The 27,164-nt window shown below is 42.6% G+C and overlaps 1 protein-coding gene across 11 annotated transcripts in view; it reads right to left on the bottom strand.

Moving 5' to 3' along the window:
* The window catches only part of TACC2 (transforming acidic coiled-coil containing protein 2), a 205,148-nt gene extending 192,510 nt beyond the window's left edge, over window positions 1-12,638 (bottom strand). For 10 of the 11 annotated variants that reach the window (XM_082673176.1, XM_082673182.1, XM_082673184.1 and 7 more), the window contains exon 1: window positions 12,529-12,638. The gene's annotated coding sequence lies outside the window, so the exon portion shown is untranslated. Of the gene's footprint in view, window positions 1-11,841; window positions 12,024-12,528 lie in introns of all 11 variants that reach the window. The other variant, XM_082673179.1, reaches the window with a different exon arrangement.
* Between the last annotated feature and the right edge of the window lie 14,526 nt (window positions 12,639-27,164).

Genomic DNA, 27,164 nt, shown 5'->3' with positions numbered 1-27,164 from the left:
TCTCTTGTTGCAGAGCACCGGCTCTAGGCGCGTGGGCTTCAGTAGTTGTGGCACGTGGGCTCAGTAGTTGTGGCTCACGGGCTCTAGAGTGCAGGCTCAGTAGTTGTGGCACACGGGCTTAGTTGCTCCGCGGCATGTGGGATCTTCCTGGACCAGAGCTCGAACCCGTGTCTCCTGCACTGGCAGGCAGACTCTCAACCACTGCGTCACCAGGGAAGTCCCGAAAATAGCTTTTTAAGGGGACTGCCCGGTGGTCCAGTGGGTAAGACTGCACATTCCCAGTGCAGGGGTCCCGGGTTTGATCCCTGGTCAGGGAACTAGATCCCACATGCATGCCACAACTAAGAGTCCTCATGCCACAACTAAAGATCCCGCATGCTGCAACTAAGACCTGGCGCAGCCAAAATAAAAATAAATAGGAAAGAAAGAAATAAAGAAAATAGCTTTTTAAAAACTCTGTTCCTCAGATAAGTTTATTGAAAATTTATCTTTAAAAAATTAAGGATAACAATAGTTATATAATTTAAAAGTCCTTATAAATAAGACTTTGTTAAGTACCATTCTTTCAGCAAGAACAAAAAGAACATCTTAATCATATTTTCCTGTTTTTAAGTTAGCTTTGGTGGTAGCTAAAAACAATAGAGGCATCCTAGCCACCTGCCTCCCAATATTTCCTCCGCAAACGAAATAAAACAACAAGAAGGAGAAAGAAAATGTACTCAAAACCCAGGCCCTCGGTAGAAAGAAAGACAGAGACGCTTAAGCACTCTTCAAAATAACTGTGAATAAAATGAGAAAAGTCAGGCAGCCCTGGAGCACAATTCCTCATGCTCCCACCCTCACCCCACCACAGAGCTTTGTGAAAAGCGCAGACGGACGTAGTAACCTAGTGAAGAAATAAAAATTCAGCTTTTAAGGCAAGATAAGAAAAATTTAAACATAAAAATTTCTCTGTCCGTTTGGGCTTCCTGCCTCCCCTCTGGTGTGCCTAGTACATCTGCACTATGCCTTAAGCAGACCCTCACCCCACAATGGCAGAAATACCTGCTCAACCATAAAGATCAATTTTTCTCTTTCTGGCGCCACCCATGTAACTCCTTAGAAGATAACATTCCTTTGTCAAGCCTGTAAAGGGTTACAATGACCCACCACTGGCCTTGTACGTGTAGACATCTTTGGTGAACTTTATGTACAATGCGATATATCATTTCCCTTAAAGAGAGAGATTGGTGCAGAACAGACCGGTCAGAGTTCCTGGGGAGGTACTGGGCCACACCTAATGGAAGTTCTTATCTTAAATACTTAGTTAGGACCTTATTAATGTCACTAGCTATATTACTTGTATTCTGCCTATTTTACAAGATTATTGTTTCTTGCTTTACCAAATGTGTGACTGAACCTCAGATAAAATTAACGATGATTTGGCGACTTGAAACAATTGGCCGAATATATAGTTCTATAAGACCAACGGTTGTAATAGTCTAACTTCTAGATATGGGAAGAGGCAACAAGAGGGAACCGTCTCCTGGACCATAACAGACTAGCAGGACAGGCGACCCAGAGGTTTCTGGCTACTGTTAACAGGGCCCAGTCCAGTAATAGAGAATTGAGTGGCCTGTCAACAAAATCCTCGCCTGACCTAGGAATGAGCATTCCTAGTGCAGTGGGACAAATTAGTCACGAAATGCCTAATTTGGGAGGCATTAAGGTGCTTCCGAAAGGGAAGGGATTATAAAATAAGAAACATTGCCCACCGTCCAGTTCTACAAGAATCATTAAAACCTCAGTCACTGACCTACGTACAACACGACCTCAGTCACTGACCTACGTACAACACACCCTGAAAGGAATTCAGGGCAAAGATCAGGATGAGGCCCTCTGTGTTCTGGGGAAACTGACAGAATAGGTCTGCAAATAGTTAGATATTTTCAGGAGAAATTTTTTATGAACCTGGATTCTTGCATCTTCCCATACTTAGAAAAGCACTAAAACCATTAACTAAGATGTCTGCTTCTCTGGCTAGCAGCAAAATTCCACTGAAATGTGTGCCTGATTGCACATACCTCCTTCTCCAAAATCACATATATGTTGGCCTCCTCCTTTACCTCTTCGGAACAGTTCTCAGAGCTCTCTGAGAGACTGTCTCCCAGCTTATAATCCTCAGCGTGACTGGAACAAAATTTTCCATTTCTTTCTCAGATTGACTACTGATTAGCATTTTCATCGATACTAGTAAAACGGTAGAGAAGACAGAAGAAGGAAGCTTAAGTTGATCTGAAATTATTGTCAGAATGATTAAGTCCACCTTAAATCAGAAAATACAAAAAAAAGGTGCCTGAGCAGGTCAGAGCCTGGACTACAGGGGCAGGGCCTCAAAGCACAGGACATCTAAAGAGACAGGTATGATTCATTGCACTTCCAAATGCACTGCTCTGGGGCAGGCAAAAAAAAAAAATCAAAAACCACAGGAGAAGCACTCTGTGGCAGCTGGGTATTGAATGGGGAAAAGAATGAAAAAGAGAAAATTTAGAGCCTGACAAGAAAAAGAGAACCACAAAATCAGAGGACTCACAAAAACTCCCCCACCCTATCCCACCAAACGTGGACTCTCTACAGACAGAACAGGGCACTATTAACCCAGAAATACTGCAGAGCAACCTGATGCTATAAAAATGGACAAGAGGAAGGTCAACAAATCTATACAGGGCTATTGCAAAAACAAAAAAATCAGGAGACAACATTTTATACATATCACCGGGGGAAAATCTTTCCCACACCATCAAAAAACTAAGTAGAACTAAATTATAAGTCAATACACTAAACAGAATTAAATATTCTTAAATAAGCATTCAAGCATATGTAAAACACCTTGAATCAGAAATTCAAGAATGCAATGAACAAAAATCAGGGAGAAATGAAAAGACTGTTGATTGGACTCGGGAAAGAAATAGAAAACAGTTAAATTACCTCTGAAATAAATAAGTCACAAAGCACCCAAGAGAGAAGAGATTCAAATAAAAATTTAATAGAGGGTATTGAGGAAAATCAGGAAAACAATGAAGAGAATGAGAAATGACATAAGAAAGAAGCAAATAGGGTCAGAGAGAAAATATGGAAATGGGAGACAAAGAGGGAATAATATCCCTATTATTGGAGTCCTTGATATAAAAACAAAAAAATTGAGCGGAGCTAATATTTCGAACTTTTAACCAAGAAAACTTTCCAGAAATAGGAAAATACCCAAATCTACACACTGAAAGGACTCACTAAATACTTGGGAAAATATACCCAGAACAATCAATTCCAAGACATATCCTGGTAAAACTATTAGATTTCAAAGATAAAAGATAAAACTCTCATGACTTCCAGAGAGAAATATCAAATAACTTACAATGCCAAAAGAATAAGATTCGTATCATATTTTAAAAAATCAATACAGAAAGCAAAGTAACAATGGAGTAGCATTTTAAAAAACCCAGTGAACTACAGTGTGGATGAAGGATTTTATATTCAGCCAAGCTGCTCTTCATATATCAAGGCGAGAGGAAAATGATTTTCAACATGTAATAACTTACTGAATTCTATTTCCATCAGATTCCATTCCAGGGTATCTCCTAGATGATGTATATTTCATATAACCCAGTGATGACTGGGAAAACTTTAGCAAAAGGACTTATGATAAGGATTTAAAAATACGTAAATAGGGACTTCCCTGCAGTCCAGTCGTTAGGAAGCAGTGCTTCCACTGCAGGGAGCCCAGGTTCAATCCCCGTCGGGGAACTAAGATCACACGTGCCTTGCAGCATGGCTAAAAAAAAAAAAAAAAAATTAAATATACATCTAAGACTAAAACAAAGATGGAAAGGCAAGGATGGAAGACTAATGTACAAACGTTATTTGATTTAACAAAGTAGAAGTAATGCATCTAAAAAACTGAAGAAGACAGAAGGGGAAAGAGGAAACTAGAACAAGCTCATTGCTATAGGTTAAGAGGTGGGCATTAAAGGCTATTGGGTGGGGGATGTTGAGTCTTGATATACCAGAGTAAAAGTTTAAGTAAGAAAACAGGGATGTATTTAAAGCAGGGGTCAGAGGAAAATTCATTGCACTAAACATATTTATCAGTGAAAATAAAATGAGGGAAATAACAAATTAAATTTCCAAGTCAAAAAACTAGGAAAGGAAAAGCAAAATAAACTAAGGAAAGTACAAAGAAGAAAATAATACAGACAAAAGTAGAAATTAATGAGGTAAAGAATAGAAAAATGAACCTAATGAACAAATGAAAATCATAGTTTTTTAAGAAATTAATGAAATAGGGCTTCCCTGGTGGCTCAGTGGTTGAGAGTCCGCTTGCTGATGCAGGGGACGTGGGTTCGTGTCCTGGTCCGGAGTGGGTGCCCTGGTCCACGGAGTGGCTGGGCACGTGAGCCATGGCCACTGAGCCTGCGCGTCCAGAGCCTGTGCTCCGCAATGGGAGAGGCCCGTGTACCGCAAAAAAATAAATAAATAAAAAGAAATTAATGAAACAGAAAAATTACTAGCTAACTTGATCAAGAAGAAAAGGGAGAAAGCATGAATATACAAAACAAAAAATGACAGGAGGGAAATAACCATTGTAACAGAAGAAATTTATTAAATTATGAGACTGCTTTGCAGACCTCTTTGCGAATGAAAAATGCATGAAATGGATAATTTCCTAGGGAAATTCAGGTTACCAAATTGACTTCATTAGAGTTAGAAAACTTAAACATACCAATTTCCATACAAAACAACAAATTTATAAAGAACAATACCACAAAAAAGCACCAGGCTAGTTGATTTCACAGAGGAATTCTACCAAACCTTCAAAGATCAGAGAGTCCCAATGCTCTATAAATTACTCCAAGGCATTGTAAAGGCAAATAAAAAACTCTTAATTTTTTTTATGAATAATAAACTCATTCCTAAACCTGATAAAAAATGGATCACTGCAGGAGTGCTGCATATCAATATTACTGATGAATATTGTTGCAAAAAATTTTTTAAAAAATACTAGCAAACAGGGCTTCCCTGGTGGCGCAGTGGTTGAGAGTCCGCCTGCTGATGCAGGGGACGCGGGTTCGTGCCCCGGTCCGGGAAGATCCCACATGCCCCAGAGCGGCTGGGCCCGTGAGCCATGGCCGCTGAGCCTGGGCATCCGGAGCCTGTGCTCCGCGACGGGAGAGGCCACAACAGTGAGAGGCCCGCGTACCGCAAAAAAAAAAAAAAAAAAAAAAAAAAAATACTAGCAAACAAACTCTAGCACCACATTCAGAAAATAACATACTACAAACAAGTGGGATTTCCAGGAACTGATCAAAAAGAACGACTGCAATGAGTTGAAACACATCCAATATGTTAATTTCCATGAATTCATAATGATACTCTTCCTTCCCTAAACAAAGCTCATTGGTCACCTTTCAAGAATTCTAGGCAATGAAGAAATAGAAATAATCAAGCACAGAACCTGACTTTCCAGACAAACTGCATTTCAGGACATCCAAATAGTTGATGATAGAAACTTCTTTATAGAGAAATCACAATTAATAAATGAAGAAGGAGTAACTGAATTACAAAATCACCATTTGCCAAATCTTAATGAAATAATACATGTAAGGCGATATTCTTCCATGCAAACAGCATTAAGTGAAAAGCTGATGGGAAACTTTATAAAGGATGAGACTATCTGAACTCATTGATCAATCTTAACATAGCAAAAAAAGAGACAGCTAGACATTAAATGCCACCTGGTGTGATGCTGTGGGATGTACAGAGCATCACCTATGAAGTATTCTTGACAAAATAAAAAAGCATCTGATCAGGCCTCTGCATCTAAGGAGCTAAGTACCGCTTTACAGGAAATACAGGGAATAGAGAAATGTCGCCATAGGGATGCAGTCAGCAAAACCCGAAGAGGGGGAAATCCTACAGGAAGATGACCCAATTTCCTCAACAAATAACTGCAAGGGAAAGGGAGATAGTACGAGAAAGAGAGAGGAATCTCTATGTTTAGAGATTAAAAAACACTTAAGAGCATACTTAACCCGCTTTTTCTGTGGGGGCACTCCCCAATCTATTTGATAAATGGGGGCCAAAACTGAAGCAGAAATCTGCACTGTTGCTAAGTTGAAGAAACGGAGTTTGAGCCTGCCAGAGAAGCTGGAATTGAGGGGGCAAGCTCTTAAAGGAAGGAGCCACAGAGGGGGAGCCCCAAAATTTGCACACAGATTCCCCTCAAGTCTCTGGTTGATTCCTAAAATGCACATCCTCAGGGTGCACTCCAAGGAGCTCAAGAAAAAGAAAGGGCCGGAAGCTGAAAGCTCTGAGAAGTGGTTTCAGCAGCTGCCTGGTGCAGAGAAGGTAGTTTGGAGTTCAAGTCCCATGGAATTAGAGGGGCTTGGTAAATACCTCAAGCTTCTCTTTGAAACCCTGGAAGAACCACATCTTGAGAATCAGGACTATATTTCAGGACTAAGGATTACGCCCTGGGAATAAGGGCTAAATCAAAATAGACCTGCCTTAACAAGGTCTAGAACTAAGCCTCCACAGGATCAAGGCAATCTCCCAGTAATTTAACTGCCTGTAGAAGAAAATACAATACTATTTAGAGGAAGAGGATAGAACCTAGTGCCTACAGGTGTCACTACAATACCCAATACACATTAACAGACAACTAGGTATGTGAGGAAGCAGCAAAACAGGACGAATAATCAAGAGGGAGAATGATCAATATAAGCAGACACGTAGATGTCCTAGAAGTCGGAAGTAGCAAACAAGGACTTAAAAATAACTCTTACAAGCAAGACAAAAAATATAGAGAGATATAATGGTGGAAGACAGGAAAATTCTGGAGGACATATATAGCAGACGATATAGGAGGACTATGGAAACCTGGGGCAGGGGGTTGTGGAACAGAAAAGTGCCTTAAGTGATATATCAACCCAAAGAAATGTATGGTTCTTGTTTGGATCCTGATTGAAATAAACCACCTTAAAAAATGAAACAATCAGTGATATTGAATAGTGACAGGGTTTTTAATATTAAGGAATTATTGTTTATTTTTTAGGTATGATAATAATGTCATCATTATACACATCTTAAAAAGAGCCCTCATCATTTAGAGGTACATACTTAAATATCACTGATTAAATGATGGAACGATTTGCTTGAAAACAATATCACTGTTGGGGGAGGGGCAGACATTAATGGAAAGTAGAGTAATACATGAAATAAGATTGTCCAGATGTAGATAATTATTGAAACTAGTAACGGGTATATGAGGATTCTTATAATATTCTCCTCATCTTTGTGCATGCTTGAAAAGTCCATAATAAAAAGTGAAGGAAGGGAAGGAGAGAGAGTGGGAGGGAGGAAAAGAAATCCTTCCTCCTTCATGTGTTACTGGGGTCCACTCCAGCTCTCCAGCCAGTCCTGGCTGAGCCAGTCTCTGCCCTGTCCATGGTCAGCTTTGGAATCAGGTCATCCCTTCCTAAGCATGCGTCAAGTTGACCTGCCAGTAATTTAGGCTACTTTTGATTTGCATTTTCCAAACCAAATTTCCTTGTTGAACTTCAAATGTGGACCCAGTGCCTCCAATGGACCTCTAAGTCCTAGTGTTCTTTCCCAAGTCCTAGTTCAGCCCTTCTCTCCCATCCGTGGTGGGTTGGTTCCTAGTATTGTGTATCTGATCACTACCTGGCTTCCAGAACCTGGGCTTGAGGACTGACCTTGCCATGTATAAACACATCTGCCAAAGGATAGATCTGCCAAACTTCCTAAATTTCCTACTACTAGGATCTGCCCCCCGAACAAGAAGCTCTGGTACTAATAATCGTCCGTGGGCATTGTTCCTTCTCTATCTAGTTGTTTCTCCAAGGTTCACATCTGTAGTTGGGTCATTTTCCTCAAACAGATTGACCAAGATAAGTCCACCTGAATCTCTTTGTTTATGTTAAATGAGAAGGAGGCATTTGCAAAAACATCTCAATCTTTTGACAGTCCTGGGGCAGTAAAGCGAGCTGGTATTGGGGGAGAGGGAAGCACACCCAACAAATGTCAAATAGTGACGCTCCCACCAGGTGATGCAAACAACAACCTCACCAAATGTTCTTCAAAGAACTGGAACACATAAGAGGATAATCTTGTAACTGATGGGATTCAAGAGTTGTCTCATCTGTTTGCTATGAAATACGAGATGCAAAATAACATTGTCAAATCCTAACTCGAAACTGAATATGTTTCAGCAGAAGCATAGTCATAGGAATGGTTTTAGGCGTGACCAAAAGTGAATACAGAGCCATGGGTTGTTTTTCGTTTTTGCTTTTTGGTTTGGTTTAGTTTAATTTTTTTTTTTTTTGGCCCCTCCACGCGGCTTGTGGGATCTTAGTTCCCTGACCAGTGATTGAACCCAGGCCCTTGGCAGTGAAAGCGTGGAGTCCTAACCACTGGACAGCCAGGGGACTCCCAGAGACATGTTTTTTGAACCCATAGAGTCACTTACAAAATTATGTCTCCTCAAAAGGAGAAACATGGCCCCACTTATAAATGATCACTCTAGCTTCACCCACATCCAAACCCTTCACAGTCCTTTCACACAAAAGCAGCACAACCAGGATGAAATAATCTTTCATGGTCTAAGTCTTGCAACTCAGGATTTGATCAGCACCAAAGGCAACTGCTCAGAGGATGGCTGGTCCTTGCTAGAGCCTGGACATTTCCTGGGAGCCCCAGAACACTGAGACACAACCAATTTGAGTCATTCTGGAACTTTATACAGATGGAAGCAGCTTGACTACAGAAAGTTAGCTCTCTTCACTAGAACAGCATCAGCCTGAGCTGCTGGCTTTAATCTCTTTATAATTCTCTGGTACCGCTTCTGGCACAGAGCTCAGGCAAGGCTGTTCCCTGGCTTGAGTGTGGAGCAGAATTTCCCCTTTTTAGGTCACAAACTCAGAGCACCCACTCATCCCAGAGACTCTCTCCACTGTGTCAATTTTAAACATCTTCATTAACATTTAGGAAACGCTGGCAAAGTGCTAACTATCCTGAGTTGCCCCTGCTGTGTAGGGGCATTTCCCAAGACTGAAACACATGCACAAACTTGCCTACCAGGCTAGGATTATAAAAACACACCGCTATCCACCTCTTCTGAACACAGCTGAATTAAGAGCCCTGGGACGAGGGTTGTGGGTTGTTCAGTGATCCTCGAAGGGTGCAGACAAGCCGCAGCATGTCGTCTTCCTGTGTTAGTTTCCTGGTCGGTGTCTGGCTGCCCCTTTGTTGTTGCACCACGTGGAGTGTTGCTCCCCACGCCCTGCCTTTGGTGTTGGGATGGGACCTCTTGCGCTCAGATGGACAAATCTCACCTGGGCTTGTGATCTCCTCAAGAATCAGAGCATCGGACCAGGGTGAGTATCATAGTGAGATTGGCTTTCTGCTGGCCAATACTCCACAATCCGGTCAATTGCATTTGTCCTGCAGCCACTCCCAGCATGCCTTGGCCCATTAAATCCACATCCTTGCCTGCAGGTGGTAGCACTCATCACAGCCACCCAGCTTTCACTTCTCTACTCCTGTGAAATCACACACTTAAGCAGGCAACTTTCAAGGGCCTACCTTTGTCCTTTGCTGTGAAAACTACTCCTCCATCATTCTCCCCTCCTTCCCACCCTCCACTGGCTGAGCGGTCTTGGCCCACCACACACCAACTCACCTCCCAGACACTGTTAATTGGACTAGGGCTTGGTTCTGGCTTAAGCTGGGCCAATCAGATTTTCTCTCTTGCTATTTGATAGGGGCTTTGAAGTCAACGAGGGAAGCCACAAGCCACGAGGTAATGAAGAATGGGGGCTTAGATCAGTGCCAGAGACCCCCCAGAGACTGCGTGTGCTGACCTGAGGGGGGAGGGGGACTGGGAACCCAGCAGAGACTGGTCCACCCTCAGACCAAAATGAAGCAGGTGGTAGCTGAGAAGTAGGGGTGAAAAGAGTTGCTACAGCCTGGAGCTGTGTCTTCTCAACTAATCCCCCCTTCTCTCTTTTTTTTTTTTTAAGAAGATGTTGGGGGTAGGAGTTTATTAATTAATTTATTTATTTTTGCTGTGTTGTGTCTTTCGTTTCTGTGCGAGGGCATTCTCTAGTTGTGGCAAGGGGGGGGCCACTCTTCATCGCGGTGCGCGGGCCTCTCACTATTGCGGCCTGTGCTCCAGACGCGCAGGCTCAGTGGTTGTGGCTCACGGGCCCAGTTGCCCCGCGGCATGTGGGATCTTCCCAGACCAGGGCTCGAACCCGTGTCCCCTGCATTGGCAGGCGGACTCTCAACCACTGCGCCACCAGGGAAGGCCTCCCCCACCTTCTCTTTTTGAATGAGCTTCTGTTTCTTGCAACCAAGTGTTCCCTGATTGAAACCACACTCAAAAGTCGCCCATGACCTTTACACTCTGGCCTCTTCACAGTCCTCATCCTCCAGCATTTCCACAGCACCTGACACTGTCACCCCACCCTCGCCACAAACTCTCTCCACTTCGGACTTTTCTAAAAGGTGCTGCAAAATCTCGTTCTCTTTTTACTTCTCCGGTGCTTCTCTTCCCCTCTTTGTAAAGGCATTTCATGAGATTCGGAATTTGGTCTCCCGGCCTGGTCTTCCCCTAGGAAGATTCTATGGGTTCCCATAGCTTCCTCCACCAAGCCCAGGCAGAGCGCTGCAAATCCAGACGCCAGCCCTGACTTCTCCCTCCTATCCCACCGCGTTTCAACTCCAGACGCCAGCCCTGACTTCTCCCTCCTATCCCCACCGCGTTTTTAACTCTCTGATGGATATCTCTACTTGGATGACGCACAGTCACTCAAACTCTTAAAATGCACATTTGATATCTTTCTTCTTCAAGCCAGCCCCTCTCTTGACTTTCCCATTTCCACTGAGAGCATCGTGTTCTTTCAGCCGCATCCCCTGGGACCCTCACGGTAATTCTGCACCGCATGGTGATTGCTTGCTTAGTCTCTGCCTCCCCTCTAGCTCAGAGGCTCCGTGAGGGCCTGGATTATGTGACTGGAGTGTACAACGATTCTCTCCTTCCCTCCGCTATTCCTAGGGTCTGGTACGTGGGGATCACGTAAATGTTTGCTGAGTGAATTGGAGGAATGGACGGTTATCTTTTATCTTTCCCGCTGCCTCATTCCTCTTGTCTCTCCGATATACACTCACCAAGCCCTCTGGGTTCTTTCTTCCTGCTGTCTCTTTCCTTGTCCCCTTCCTCCCCATTCCCTTGGCTTCCAGGCCAGACCCTCATCACTACCGGTTAGAGGTCCTGCAGAAGCCAGCTGGTCTCCCTGATTGCAATTAAAAACCTGCCAAGTAGAATTCTGGGAAGATGGCGGCAGCAGAGTTTTAAGATCTTCCCAAATCCCCTCCTATAAACAGACAGAGCAATTGGATAGAAAAACTGAAAACCTATGGACACTCACAACGAAACTGGATAATAAGGTTTTCCCTGAACCTCAACCAACAACAAGACCCACCTGCTTTTGACGTCGGTGCAGCAAGAGGCAGAGGGAAGAAACGGGGCACTGTCAGCTGGATGTGAGAGCAGGAAAAACCCCAGGGAGCCAACAGGTATCCACTGGAAGGGACGGTGGGCCAGTATGGGAGCAGCAGCTAAAACCGGGAGGAGCTTTGCGCTCGCCGTACACACAAACACAGCTATTACACACTAGACTATATGTGGTGTGAGTGGTATAAAGAATTTCAGTCTATGCATTTCTGTTGCACGGAACATGTTATGAAATAGGACACACACACACACACACACACACACATACTCACACTCCCACTCCACTGTGTTTAACTTCACTGCTGGATTCTCTCGCGAGGCTTAGCTCACTGCCTTACTTCAGTGTGATCTGAAGATTCGGTTATAACCGACCCCAAGTCAAACGCAGAAACACTCAGTTTTTGTCGAGATCACATGGCAGCTTAAGCTGGCAAGCACGACATCAGAAAGAGGTCTGAAAAGGTACTTGTGTGAGTCTAGAGAAACACTGTGCAAACATGTCAAAATCAACGGCATCGCCAGTTTTAAAATAACTTTTTGCCATAAAGTCTTGTTGTCTTAGGCCCTTAGGGCTGTCTTAAATCATCGTTCCACAGACTCATAAATACTTGAAAGTCCAGTTTGCCGTGGGCAGAATCATCACAGAAGCCAGAAGAAATTTCAGTAACCACCTAGCCCCAAACTTATTTTACAAGGGAAGAGACGAAGGTCTAGATTAATGGGGACTTATCCTACCAAAAGCAACCAGTAACTTATTGGAAAGAAAAACTACAGTTTATGTGGCTTAGGAGACAATCAGAAGGGGGGAAAGAAAGAGCACAGGTGGGCCTTCAATTTCCCTTTATAAGGTAAAAGAAAGAAAGAAACAAATGCATTTATCCCTCTAATCTCAGTAGCCAAACCAGTTTAAAGTACATGTTGCTCAAAGGAATAAAGCCACCAATCTGAGTCTTACTTACCTAGTATCCTCTTAGCATGAGGGGCAGAGAAGGGGGAAAGGCCCTCTTTTCCCGATGTTAACGACTTTTCAGCACTGCCCTCTGCCCGCGGTCTGTCTTCCCAGGATCACATGAAAGTGTTCTATAAATGTGCATTGGCTTAAGGTTGGGAACGCTGGCCTGGGAGGGAGCAGTGTGTAAGCAATCTGACCCAGGCCAGGCGGCAGCTTTCCAGAAGCCTCTGCAGCCCAGAGGGAGGGCAACAAGGGGCAGAAAGCTTGCAGGTACCGGGAGCCTGCAGCTCTCTGTTTTGCTAAGTTTATCTGGGATCTGAAGCCAGTCTCTACTGCCTCGGGCTGCAGTTTAATTTACTTGGGGCAGTTCTATATTTTGGCTACTTTTCAAAACAAAGCAGCCTTAAAAAAGAAAAAGAAAAAAGCTATAAAATTAGAAGTGCTTTTGGTAAATGGGGACAGGTCATCATCAGATTCTACCGACCTCATAAAATCAAGTTGTCTTTTTTGAAAATGTCAGTATGCTCCCTCGGGAAAGGGGAAATGAGCAAAGACTGTTAAGCCAACTCTAAATGGCAAAGCTACCTCAAAACTCCATCAGTATTTAATGAATTAAACGTGCAACCATACAATGGCCAACTAAGCAACTCTTAGAAAGGATGGGGAGCTCTTTTTGTACCAACACTGAAAACTCTCCAAGATACATCATTAAGTGAAAAAAATTAAGGTGCAGAACAGTGTGTCTAATATGCTACCATTTGTGTTAAAAAAAAAAAAGAGGAGGGTATAAATTTGTGTGTGTATACATTATGTATAGTATATAAATTCTATGTCCTGAGAAAATCATACTATACTATATTATGATATACAAATTAATGACTCTTTGGAAATTCACAGGAGAAACTAGTGACAGTGCTTGCCTCCAGGGAGGTATGGACCAGGGAGGGGCGGAGACTCTGGGCGGGGTGGGGGAGGGAAAGAGGAAGATTTCCTTTTCTGGTCTAGGAATTTTATCTCATGTGAATAGTAATTTTTCAAAGAAAATTTCAAAGGTGATCTAATTTTCATTAGCAATATTTAATTTTCAAAATTATTCTACTACTCAGAGCACTGAATTCAATTGACCATAACGCCTACTTTTCACATATTTAAATATTTTGATCGGATTGGGAAGGATATTCTTTAAGAAGCCAGAGTTCTGCGATAGATAAAATCCTGTAATAGCAAAGGACCTGAGTGAGTTTTGAATAAGGGGTCTGAAGCCTGGATGTTTAGTCCTGATTCATCTTCTTTCTAGCCAGGGCTTGGGTCAATTGTCCAAATGCCACATGCCTTGATTTTATTAGGTATAAAACGGTCCCACACCCCACCTTCTCCACAGGCCCAGCGTGGCCCAAATAAGACGATGTATATAAAAACCCTCTAAAGGCGGAAAACCCTTACTCAGGAATAGAATGGTTCAGGGCGATCACATTTTATAATGTTTTCCTGAAGTTCTTGTGTAATTCAACATTCAAATAATTTGTCAAATTTTCCCATAAGACCAAGCATAAAAGTAAAGGGCATAGTTTCAGAGGGCCTGGATCTACAGTTATTGTGGTTAATATTCATCTTAGTACTATTTTTAATTTTCTCAGCATCACCTCCCATTATTACGGGATGCCTTCTTCTAAACAAACCTCCCGGCCTGTCATCGTGGGCTGTTTTGGCCTGCATGGTTTCCTATCACATCTAAGTTCTGTTCCCAGTTTATGAATTATTATTATTTTTATTTAATTATTAATTTATTATTATTATTATTTATTATTAATCCAGAGCAATTTTTTAGTCTTCACATTAGTACCAAGGTATCATGCGTTGGCGAAATTGCCTTGAAATATAAAAAAGGCTTTTGATTACACTAAAATCACAGGCCAGAGTTCCAACGCCTGTGAACAGTGTGGTTCCCACAATCCTGATGAAAAACTGCAGACTTGTCTGCTTACCAGCGGAAGTGGCGCCACCATGTGGCAATAGGGACAGTTCAGTTTTTACCATTTGTCCAGTCAGCTTTGAAATGATTCTTGACCTAAAAACTAATTACTTAATCAACAAAAGCAAAAAAACATTTTAATTTGAGCATATCTGACATATTTCAAAATTTTCTTATAAAGTAAGGTCTTATAATATTTTTATTTCATATTACTTATTTGCCCAATTCAAATTCATGCAAATGTGCACTTGCTGAAAATTACTAGCATATGGCAGAGAATGCAAAGAAAACAAAACATTTCCCAGGCAATGCTTAGAACTGCTGATTATTTAAAAATTCTGGAAGGAAAATAAATTCAAAGTAATGTTTGTTATGACAGTAAACAGGTGGATTTATGAAAATAAAAAGATAATATTTAAGGTTCATCATCTCCTTACGTGGCAAAAAAGAAACTCCTGCTAAGGAAGCAAACAGAACACGCAAATTTAACTCCTTGCTTCAAGAGACTTCATTAAAGCGATCACAAAGGAATGTTCTTTTTGTTTTTTTTTTTGTTTGTTTTTTGTTTTTGTGGTACGCGGGCCTCTCACTGTGGTGGCCTCTCCCGTTGCGGAGCACAGGCTCCGGACGCGCAGGATCAGTGGCCATGGCTCACGGGCCCAGCCGCTCCGCGGCATGTGGGATCTTCCCGGACTGGGGCACGAACCCGTGTCCCCTACATCGGCAGGTGGACTCTCAACCACTGCGCCACCAGGGAAGCCCCAAAGGAATGTTTTTTGTTTTCAAGTTTGTTGGGACAATAACAAAGCAAACTGGCCGGCACATCAGCGGACAAGAGATGGCTCCATGTTTGTGGATAACAGGAAGTGGATGGAGGGCTGATCCTGGAGGAATCAGGGCTGAGCAGCCTAGAGCTGCGGTGAGGGGGCGATGGGGCTTTCGCCCAACAAGACCCTGCAGACCCAGGAGAGGCTCTGAAACCAGGAACGTTGGAGGGAGCAGAACTGGGGCTGAAAATAAAAAATAGGTGTAAGTGAAGCTGACTCTTCCACCCCATCCCACCCCTCCCCTGATGCCTATCAACTAGACAAAAGCAAAATCGAAACCCAAAACCAAACCTCCAGTGTATTCTGGAAACAACAACAACAACAATAGAAGGTTGAAGGTAAGCTCTACAAAAATCTAAGAAAATAGAACTAAAGAAAGGTTTAAAATATGAAAGCATATTAGAGGCTTAGAGAATCAATTGATGAAGTCTCACACCTGATTAACAGGAGATCCAGGCATGGAACAAAAAAGTGGAAGAAAGAAAGTATCAAAGAAGTAATAGAAGAATATTTCCCAAAGAGAAAGGAGGTGAATCTCCAGATTGAAAGGACCCAGTAGGTGCCTGGTACAATAACTAAAAATATCTCGCACAGTCCTGTGGGTTGGCTGGGCTCAGCTAGCCCGTCCTCATGTTGGGGGAAGGCTCTTGTGTGGCTGCAGTCAGACAATAGGTAGAACGAGAGTTATCCAAAGGCTCAGTGGGGCTGGGTGTTCAAAATGCTCACTCCCATGGCTAGCAGGTCACACAGGCTTTGGCTGGGAGCTCCTCAGTGGCCTACGTATGGCTTCTTCACATGTTTCGAGCTTCCTTACAGCATGGCAGATGGATTCCAAGAGTGAATGTTCCAATAGACAGGAAGTAGAAGCTGCCAGTCTCTTAAGGCCTGAATCCAGAAACAGGCCCAGTGTCACTTCTGCTATATTGTATTGGTCAGAGAGTCACAGAGCCCAGATTAAAGAGGAGGAGACACAGATCTCCTACTTCAGTGGGAGGAATATCAAAGAATTCCTGGCCATCTTCAAGTCACCACCAATCCTGAATGCTTCTAGAAATAAAACAGGATAGGTCACTTACAAAGTAATGAGAATCAGAACCAAACTCGTTTTCCAGCATTTTCTCCCTTGTGTACCATACTCCAGCTACATGTGCCAGACTCATTTTATCCTCGAAGTCTTTCCTTTGCCATTGGCTCCGACTAGAATACGATTTCCCTGCATCTCTGCATGACTCATTAGTTCTCACAATTCAAGTCTCATCTCAAATGTCACCTTCTCTGAGAAGGCATCCCCGCCCATCATATCTAAAATAGCATTCCCAGTGAGCACTTATACCCTTAGCCTTATTTAAATTCTTCATAGCACTTACCATTACCAAGTCTTTTTTCTTGTTTTTGTTTTTATTTTCCATCTCCTCCCTGAGAGTAGGGTCTTTGTCTTATTCAACATTGTATCTCCAATGCCTAGAGCAGCACCTGGAATGTTTGTTGAGTGGATATTGAATCAGAATCCATCGCAAGCAGACAACGGAGCAATGCCTTTAAATTCCTGATGAAAACAACTATTTTCAACTCAAAATTCTACGTTCAGCCAAATCATCCTTCCATTTGGTTGAATCATCTTCAACCAAATGGAAGGAGAGAACAGAGGCATTTTTCAGACTCATAAAAATTTCCCCTTTACAACTCTTCTAAGAAAGTGTCTCCACAAAATCAGGGCATACACTAAGGAAGGTTTTGGTTTTGTTTGTTTTGTTTTTTTGGCTGTACTGCATGACTTGTGGGATCTTAGTTTCCCCACCAGGAATCGAACCCAGGCCCATGGCAGTGAAAGGGCCGTTCTAACCACTGGATGGCCGGGGAATTCCCAAGAAAGGTTTTTTTTTTTACTTTTTTTTTTTTTTTTTTTTGCGGTACGTGGATCTCTCACTGCTGTGGCCTCTCCCGTTGCGGAGCACAGGCTCCGGACGCGCAGGCTCAGCGGCCATGGCTCACGGGCCTAGCGGCTCCGCGGCATGTGGGATCCTCCCGGACCGGGGCACGAACCCGTGTCCCCTGCATCGGCAGGTAGACTCTCAACCACTGCACCACCAGGGAAGCCCCCAAGAAAGGTTTTAAACATGGAATCCAGAAGGCAAGGGATTTAACAGAGGAAAGCAGGAAAGGGAAGCCTCATGGTGACAACTGTACAGCAAGACTGGAATTGCAGCTCATCCAAATTGAAGTGGGCAGATAGAGGGTGCTGGGGATGGAAGTCTCCAGAATAAAAGGGGGAATTTCAGTAGAATAGTTGACTGAATGAAGAAGGTGGAAAAAATTGACCATATATTTCTTCAAATGGTGCAATGAAAGCAATCAGAAACTGTAGGAGAAAGCAAAAGTGTAAGAAAAAAATGTAACCAGTAATTGTATTGATCACTAGCTCCTTATTAAACAATATTCACAGAAATCCAATAAAACATTGCTCATTGATTTTCAGATTTGGAAATCCATCTATAGACAAAGCACAGATGGTTCACTTAACAATTGCACTGCCACCCTCTACCAGAGACAATCTGTGTGCCACCTGCCACCAGTGACGGTGTCCTCAGTGTCAGGCAGGCAGATGGTCCAGCTCCCAGATTCCACTTCTGCTTCTGGGTATTTATTCAAAGAAAAAACCCACTAAGTTAAAAAGATGTATGCACCCTTATGTTCATTGCAGCTTTATTTACAGTAGCCAAGATATGAAAACACTCTAAGTATCCATCAATGGGTGAACGAATTTTAGAAAACGTAGCACATATTTACAATGGAATATTCTTCAGTTATAAAAAAGAACGAAATCATGTCACTTGTGACAGCATGGATAGACCTCAGGGGTATTAAGTGAAACACATCAGAGAGAGGAAAACAAATACCATATGATCTCTCTTATATGTGGAATCTAATATATACACATATATATGTATTTTCAGCTAATAGATACAGAGAACAGATAAGTGGTTACCAGAGGCATGGTGTGGAGGAGTGGGAGAAACGGGTGTTGCTTTTTTAGTTTCATGAAATCGAATTATTTATTTATTTATTTTAAGATTTAATTTTATTTACTTTTGGCTGCGTTGGGTCTCTGTTGCCACGCATCGGCTTTCTCTAGTTGCGGCGAGCGGGGGCTACTCTTCATTGCAGTGTGCAGGCTTCTCGTTGCGGTGGCTTCTCTTGTTGTGGAGCACAGGCTCTAGGTGCACGGGCTTCAGTAGTTGTGGCTTACAGGCTCAGTAGTTGTGGCTCATGGGCTCTAGAGCGCAGGCTCAGTAGTTGTGGTGCACAGGCTTTGTTGCTCCACGGTATGTGGGATCTTCCCGGATCAGGGATCAAACCCGTGTTCCCTATCTTGGCAGGCAGATTCTTATCCACTTCGCCACCAGGGAAGTCCTAAATGAAACTTTTTAAAAAAGAAAAAAAATCTCTACAAATTTCAAAAAAAATTCCAAAATAAAACGTGTATTTTCTGACCCAAATTCAGTGAAACTAGATGCTAATTTCAGATGATGACAAAAGCAGACAAACAAAATTTTAAACAACAATTTTAAAAATTTTATAACAACACCCCCTAGGACACTTAGCCAAGAAAAAAAAAAAGAAGGAAAAATATAAATTAAAATTGATGCCTATTTTGAAAAAAATGAAATAAAAGTACTACCTCTCAAATTTAAGGTGTCCAGAAGAAAACTGACACCATGAATGAATTTACTTTAAAACAAGGAAGAAAAACAAAATGAGGAAGACTAAAAATAAACTAAATAAATGTACTCACGATATTATAAAAGAAGAACAAAATTAACCTTCAGAAATTAGAAAGTAGGAGTCAATGAAGAGAAAAGCAGAAATTAATTAAATTTTAAATTAAATAATAAATTTAAAAATAAATATTTATTTTAATCTAAATTTAAAATAAATAGAAATTAAACAAATTTTTAAATAAATTTTAAAACAAATAATGGTAATTAAAATTTAATTACAAACAATATTTAGAGAATAAAATAGAAAAAGTCAGACTTCAAAAATTTAGATTAAAAAAAGGATAATACGTGTTCCTAACGTGATTCATTTTTTGCCTCTTTTCTACTTTGCAGAATTTCTTTTCTTTGTTGCCTTTGATCCATTTTCATGAAGCTTCCCTGGATATTTGAAAGGTGTGCGTTTTCCTGCATGCAAAGTTCTATATATCAAATCAAGTTGCAAACTGTCCATTTGCATACGGGGTGGTCAATAAATAATAGTAAAGAAGAACAAAAACTGCTCTATTTTGAAACCCTTTATAATATGCCTTAGACCAACTTTCCTAAGCTAGGTTCCAACCAGTATCAAGTGCAAATTATCCACTCCTATTACAGCTTCTTAATCACCTCACATGTTTATTTTTCCTCCTTGCCTGTTTTCATTCGTATTTCAAAACTAACAATAACAAAAATACTTAAGCTAAATATATATGTATTTCTCAGTTTGTGCTAAGAACTTTATGTAGGATAATACTGACTGATTTAATTTTTATAGCAACTCTCTGATGCAAGATTATTGTCCCCATTTTAGATGTAAGGGCACTAAGTCTTAACACAGTTAAGTAATGTGCCTAAATTAGGAAGAAATGAGCTCAAGACAGTTTTACCGTAAAGCCTGGTTAACCATTGTGCCTATAGCCTCATCTGCTTCATTTGTACAAGAGCGGATATCTCTCCTCCGATGCTTGATAGCTTTACCCAGAAGGAAAGGAAAGAATGGGCTGTTCTTCCATGGTCAGAAAAGCAAATCAGCTAAAGAAGTGTGTGTGTGGTTAAAATTGGAGATCCAGCATATCAACCTGAATGAGTGTTCCCAAAGAGTACGAGAATGTAATGAAAATTTCATCCTCTTTGCAATATTTTCAATATTAATTTCAACCACTAATTTCAATGTTCAGAGCTTTGCTAAAATGCATTACTCTTCATATCTTAAAATACATTTAGTGTCATGTTTGGTATGTGTTGTGTAAATGTTGGTTTTTAAAAGGGTTCTGTGTATAAAAATAATAGGACAGGGCTTCCCTGGTGGCGCAGTGGTTGAGAGTCTGCCTGCCGATGCAGGGGACACGGGTTCGTGCCCCGGTCCGGGAAGATCCCACATGCCGCGGAGCGGCTGGGCCCGTGAGCCATGGCCGCTGGGCCTGTGCACCCGGAGCCTGTGCTCCATGGAGGGAGAGGCCATAACGGTGAGAGGCCCACGTACCGCAAAAAAAATAATAATAAATAAATAATAGGACAATAGACTAAAAAGAAGTTGATATATACCATGTTTCTGATTTGGGTGAGATGAATGTAATGAGAATTTCTGTTTATGAGGAAATGATTGTATTTAGGTAAACGTTTGCGCTCTTTTACACAATTAAGACCAGTATTAATATATAAACCAAATACGTTTTCTGCGCCAAGGAAACTTTTGAAAATTGTCTCAGTTATGCTTTGAGACCATGGATATTTAAATGTTAGCAAATATTATTCATGAAAATTCATTAGTAATAAAAATAATAGTAATTTTTAGCATTATTAACATCCTTATTATGAGGCAAAATAGCATAGCTAAAGTTGATTTTTAAAAAAGAAAAAAAGAATAGTGATGAGTATATTGAGAGGAGGAGGAGGGCATAAATGAAACATTAACAATTGACCATACAGCTTGGACTTCCCTGGCGGCCCAGTGGTTAGGACTCCGAGCTTCTACTGCAGGGGGCACAGGTTCGATCTCTGGTCAGGGAACTAAGATCACGCAAGCCACGCAGCCAAAACAATACAAAAACCAAAACAAAAAAACAATTGACCAAATGGCAAGTCTCTGCACTCTTCTTGAAACGCCTATAGGTTTGAAATTATTTTAAAACAAATTACTTTTTGTAGATGGTGATACTTTTGCTCTCAGGCCACCTGATCTAATTATATTAAAACCAAGTGAGGCGAGATATCAGAAGTCAGGATTGGGAGGGACTTCCCTGGCAGTCCAGCGGTTAAGACGCCGCGTTTCCAATGCAAGGGGCGCAGGTTCAATCCCTGGTCGGGAAGCTAAGATCTGACATGCCGCATGGCACAGCCAAGAAAATCAAAAACAGAAAAGGAAAGAAAAGAAATCAGGATTGGGAAAATATGCCTCTGAAGGCTGCCGGCTTCTCTGGGCAGATGCAGCTATTTCTGGAAAGTTCCAAAAAGCAAAACTTGAAATTGCCATGCACTGGCAACAGTTTACGTAGCATTTACATTGTATTAAAGCTATTTACATAGCATACATTGTATCAGGTATCATAAGTCATCTAGAGATGACGAAGTATATAAGATGAGTGCAGGTTATCTGCAAATGCTGTGACATTTTACATGAGACTTAAGCAAACTCAGATTTTCGTATTCTTGGGGATCCGGGAACCAATCCCCCCTCGGATGCTGAGGGATGACCGTATACACCTTTCTCTGGGTTCATGCATGCATGTTGCATATCTGAGTACAAGCAGCCCCTCTGCTCTCTAGCCAAATTGCATCAAAGTAGGTGCTTCCTTTGCTGTCTGTGCCCAGGTGGGAATTGCTAAGGAGCTGTGCATACCCTTCCCTCCTGCATTGTCTTGTGTCTCGGGCACCCTGACCCAGAGGTCTTGACAATAAAGGCAGGCGTGTCCCAATCCTGGGCTCAGTTTCCTCTCAAAAGCTTTTGGATCAGTGTCTAGGCTTAGGGGAGATGCTAGGGAAAAAAAGAAGTCTCGAGATCTGAAAAGTTCTACCCTGCCCCCCAGAACTTTGAATGGCTGTTTCCTTCTCATTATTTAGTTCTTAACTGAAATGTCAGCTTTTCAGAGGGGCCTTCCCAGACCCCAGCTAGAGTAATCCCCTAGACCCCTCACTGTCTAATCACTCTTGGCCAAAACACACTTTTTAATTTCCTCATGATACACCATCTGGAATTATTTATTTATTCCTTGTTTATTGTCTCTCTCCCTGATAAGCTTGCCCGCTGATGTCTGCACTGAACAGCAGGGATCTTGTCTATCTTGCTTATGCTGCAGAGCCTGACGTTTAATGGGCACGTGATGGCTTCGAGCTGAACTGCCACCGTCCAGCCCTATGCCTCTGCCACCTCCGAGGTCCCCTGCAGCCACAGGCACAGTTTTCCACCCCAAGTTCCTGGCATTTTCCCTTTTCACAAGTTTTAGCTCTCCTTTATGTTCCTGCAGAAACTTCCTTTATTTTTTGTGAGCCTAGCAGGGCCATACAAATTATAGTGTATACAGGATCGAGTTGTTTTGTAGCAGGAGACTCTCAGAGTGTCTGTTCTGACACATCTGTGATCATTTTTTCACCTTTGCACAAAGCAGTTCCCAAATACCAAGCATCAGGCTTTGGGCTCTGATGCCCCAGCTGCCTTCCTCATCCTATCCTGACTCTCATCCTGTGCTTCTTTCCATCTCAGCTGAATGACCTTGACTGCCATGGAGGTCAAAATTCTTGCCTGGGTCCTCATCCTTTCCTTCCTAGCACTTGACACAGCAGCAATTATACAGTTATCTCTGTCTTCATTTTCTTGATGTCTGACTTTCTCCAAAAACTGTAAACTCCATGAGTGCAGGACCTTGTCTGTTGTCTCTGCTACTCTATCTCCAGTATCTAGCACGTGGCTCAGCACATGGTGGGCACTCAGTAAACATTCATTAATAAATGAAGCACCAGGAAAAGGGGCAGATTTTCATCTCAGATTCATGTAACTGGCAGCACAGCAGGAGCTGTGAAAGAACCAGGGCATTGAAAGTTTTCACTAACTTCCCACTTTGCCTGGAAGCCTGGCAGAGTAGGGGCACAGAGATTTCCTGGAGAGACATACCGAATATCGAACAACAGCAAGTGACACGTTTATGACGCCAGCCATAAACAACACGTTGTTGATGCTCCAACTCAGCCGCGGCTGGACATACACGGCCATCAAGTCCAGAGTTCCTGGCACCAAATCAGATCTCACCAGGAGGATCTCACCTGTAGTTGGCTGTCTTCCTGAGAGGTGATGTTGCCAGAACCATTATAAACTTTTTTCCTACCTGAGAACGTACATGTTTTCCCATTTGATTTGCAAAAAGGCTGGTAACCAGCTACAGCCTGGAGGAGAGTCCATGCCACTAGGGGACCCATTGTCTTCGTTCCTGCCCCACCTTTGATTCTTTTCCTGCATTGCCCCTCTCTGCCTGGTGTTCATCAAGTCCTGGTTACCAGATAGCGCCCCCTTTTGTCTACACCTCATCTTGCAGTTCCTCATTTTCGTGCCATGGTCTTTGGGAGGGTGATCCAGAGGCTTCATCTCCAGGGAGAGAGGACGGAGTCCACACGGCTCTTCTCACCACACTGTTCTCCACCTCATCATCTTGAAATACTCTTTGTTCCTGATTATCATGTGTGACCCTCTGTGCTACTCAGGCTTTCCTGTTTCAGGCACAGTTCCAACTTTCTGAATCCACCTGGTGGCACATGTTAGGAGTCTCTATTTTTTGGTACTAGAATCTAAACCAAATTGGCTTCAGTAGGAAAGAAATGCATCACTTGTACGGTTTTGTCTACACATAACAGAACACCCGATGAAAAGCGGTGTAAGCAGTGAGGACATTTATGACTTCCCGGAACAAGACGTCCAGAGGAAGGGCAGTTGCATCACTGGTTCAGCAGCTTGGTTATGTCAACAAGGACGTGGACTCTTGCTGCCTTGTGAAGTTAATTTGTTCATTTGTTCTCACATGGTCACAAGATGGCTGCCACATTTTGAGAAACACATGTGGACATGATACTTTTGGCTAAATAGGAACATTTCCTCTTGGTGTTTATTTTTATTGTGGAGAAGACATTTTTGAGAAGACCTTCCATAGGTTTCTCCTTAGTCCCATTGGTCAAGATCGGGCCACATTCCATCACAGGTACCAAGGAAGTTCGGAGGAAAGGTGAATATCTGTTTTTTTTTTTTGGCTTCTATGGTGGAAAATGAGCTCCGACAGTAAAGAAGAAGAGATGGGGAAGCAGAAACAGAAAATGTTTCCCAGTGTCCCTTACAATTAGGTCGGGCCATGTGACCAGACCTGACCAATAGACTGCAAGCAACAGTGACGTGCCATTTCTGGTTGAGGCAATGAAGCCAATGCTTACTTCAAGACTTCTGGTTTCACAAGAAAAATTATACCTATTTGGTTAAGGCACTACAGTGGGGTTTCTATTATTTTTAGCTGAACAGACGCTGATACACCCTTTACCCACCAACCTGGTTATTGTCCTTTAGTCCTCACCCCTACCTCACATCCATCCCGATCTTCCTTGGCCGTGTTCTTCCCAGAGACTGATCTATGGACTACATCACACAGGTTCTCTTGCCCTGTGGCTTCATGTTGGCATCAGCCAATGGGAGGTAAGCACAGGGGAGATGTTGAGAGAGAGAGATCAGGGTATTTCAGCTCCCACTTCCTCTTTGCCTAGCACTTTCTCTTTTCCTGGCAGAGCTGCATCCCTCTGGGACCAGAGCTCCTGTCTGATGGACCCTTCTTCGTGGCTTTAGCCCTCATGGGGCTCTGCTAACACTGCTTCTTCCTCTGACCTGCCAGGCCCAGCAGTGGTAATGACTTCCCAGTGTCACTCATCCTGGGTGCCTGTATAAGTTTCCTAGGGCTACTATAACAAATTCCCACAAACCTGGTCTCCAATTTGTCTATTTTTTCCTTGGTTGCTTGAGCTTTTGTTGTCATATCTAAGAAACCATCACCTAATCCAAGGTCACAAAGGTTTACTCCTATTTTGCCTCTAAGAGTTTCATAGTATTAGCTCTTACATTTAGGTCTAATCCAATTTGAGTTGATTTGTGTGTATAGTGCAAGGGGCAATCCAATTTCATTATTTTGCGTATGGGTTTCCAATTGTCCCACCACCATTTGTTGCCAAGACTATTCTTTCCTCTTTGAGTTGTCTTGGCACCTTTTTAGAAAATCAATTGACCATAGATGTATGGGTTTATTTCTGACTTTTAATTCTATTCCATTGATCTTTATGTCCGTCCTTATGACAGTATCACAGTCTTAATTACTATAGCTTTGTAATAAGTTTTGGAATTAAGTGTGAGTCCTTCCAACTTTGTCTTCCTTTTTCAAGGTTGTTTTGTCTATTCTGGGTCCCTTGCATTTCCACATGAATTTTAGGATCAGTTTCATATCTGTCTCCTGGTGAGACCCTGGAAGGCAAAGACAAGTCTCTCAGCCGTCTTTGTAACCTGCTTGGTTTGCTGAGTGTCTGGCCTATTAATACACATCAAAAGCTTGTTGAATTGAATGCAATGTTCCAGGGATTTTTGTCTGGAGTGTGGAACAAATTTCCACCTGGAAGAAGGCTAAGTATTTGTTTCAGTTCCAACGCACTGAGCTGCAAGTAGCAACTACAAAACCGTTAACGGCGGCCTAAACCACAGGGTATTTGTGGCTTACTTAACAAGGAGTCTGGAGGTAGGCAGACTCCAAGTCACTCAGCAATTCAGCCATGTCCATCCTTCCTCTCCAGTGTCCCCAGTATTCTGGTCTTTTCTCATGCTTGTCATGTCATCAGTAGTAGACGGCTGTCATCGTGCAGGCTCCATTTCCTCATGCCAGCATCACAAAGAAGAGTGAGGATGGGGGTAAAGGCTTTCTTCTCCGGAGGCTTCGTGTGTCATCCAAATGGGAAGCTCCCGCTCACGTCACTGTCCAGAACTGGATCGAGTCCTATCCCTAGCCCAGTCATTGGGGAAGGGGGATGAGATTACCATGATTCATTTAGACCAATCATGCTTCATCCAATGAAGCAGGTGCCAGCGCATACCTTTCCTGAAATCCAGGTGAAGCAGGTGTGAGGTGAGACATATGTGTTGGGCAGCAATGAATAGTGCTTACTCAAGCTGACTATACCTGATTCACAAAATGGTATTTTTGTAGGCTCATGTAGTAACTCAACTTATAATGTTGTTCCTTTGAGAAAATGTGTTCTCAACACCGAAGAGAACACTTGAGAAACGTTGCAATACATGGAATGAAATTCCAAAATACATGCAATGAAATTCATCCATTTATCTTTAAAACTATAGGAATATAATTTCATCGTTCTTAGACCCATTTGAAGGTATTTTAGAATCTTTTAGTTTGAGGACCGATTATGAACATAAACTGTCAAGGTGTAGATATTTAGAAGCGATAGTTAACAGAGTTTACTATGAGAAAACCAAAAAAACTTGTGAACTTTTTGTTTGCTCATTAGTTCTTCTGTCCTCAAAAAGAGTGGGATTGCCAGCTGTTTATAAACCCCATTTGGTCCCCCCAAGGATGGCTCAAGGAGCTAAGTTCACAGATAGTGGCAGAATCGCCTCTCTTATCTCCAGGTCCACCGCTCATCCTGCTTAACTGCAGGAGCCTCGATCAACAAACATGGGCTGCGTGCCCATGACCTGGAAATAAATGTCCCAGGTATTTCTGTCTGGCGCTTGGAATGAATTTTCACCTGGAAGAATGCTAAGTATTTGTTTCAAGGCTGCGGCTGTGTCCCGGAGAGCCAAAGAGACCCTTTCCCAGTCTGTTGCGGCCGGCACGCGGGACCAGACAACCAAGATCCTAAGCACCTTCCAGTGTGGAGTAAGTGGGATCTCAGTGTATCAAACATCAGGGGCGCGAAAGGTCAGGGGCCTGCGTTGCGCCCGGTGCCGGCCCGGCGGCGCTCTAACCACTGCGCCCCCGATCTCGTCCCCGCCGTCGGCCTCCAGCCACAGGCGTCGCTGTGCTCTCGCGCCGGCCCGGGAGCCGCGTTCCGCAGGGAGCAA

Source organism: Grampus griseus (assembly GCF_964374135.1).
Source record: "Grampus griseus genome assembly, chromosome: 16".
NCBI lineage: Eukaryota > Metazoa > Chordata > Mammalia > Artiodactyla > Delphinidae > Grampus > Grampus griseus.
Note: the sequence above shows the minus strand (reverse complement) of the source record. Positions and strands in the feature narration are given on the sequence as shown.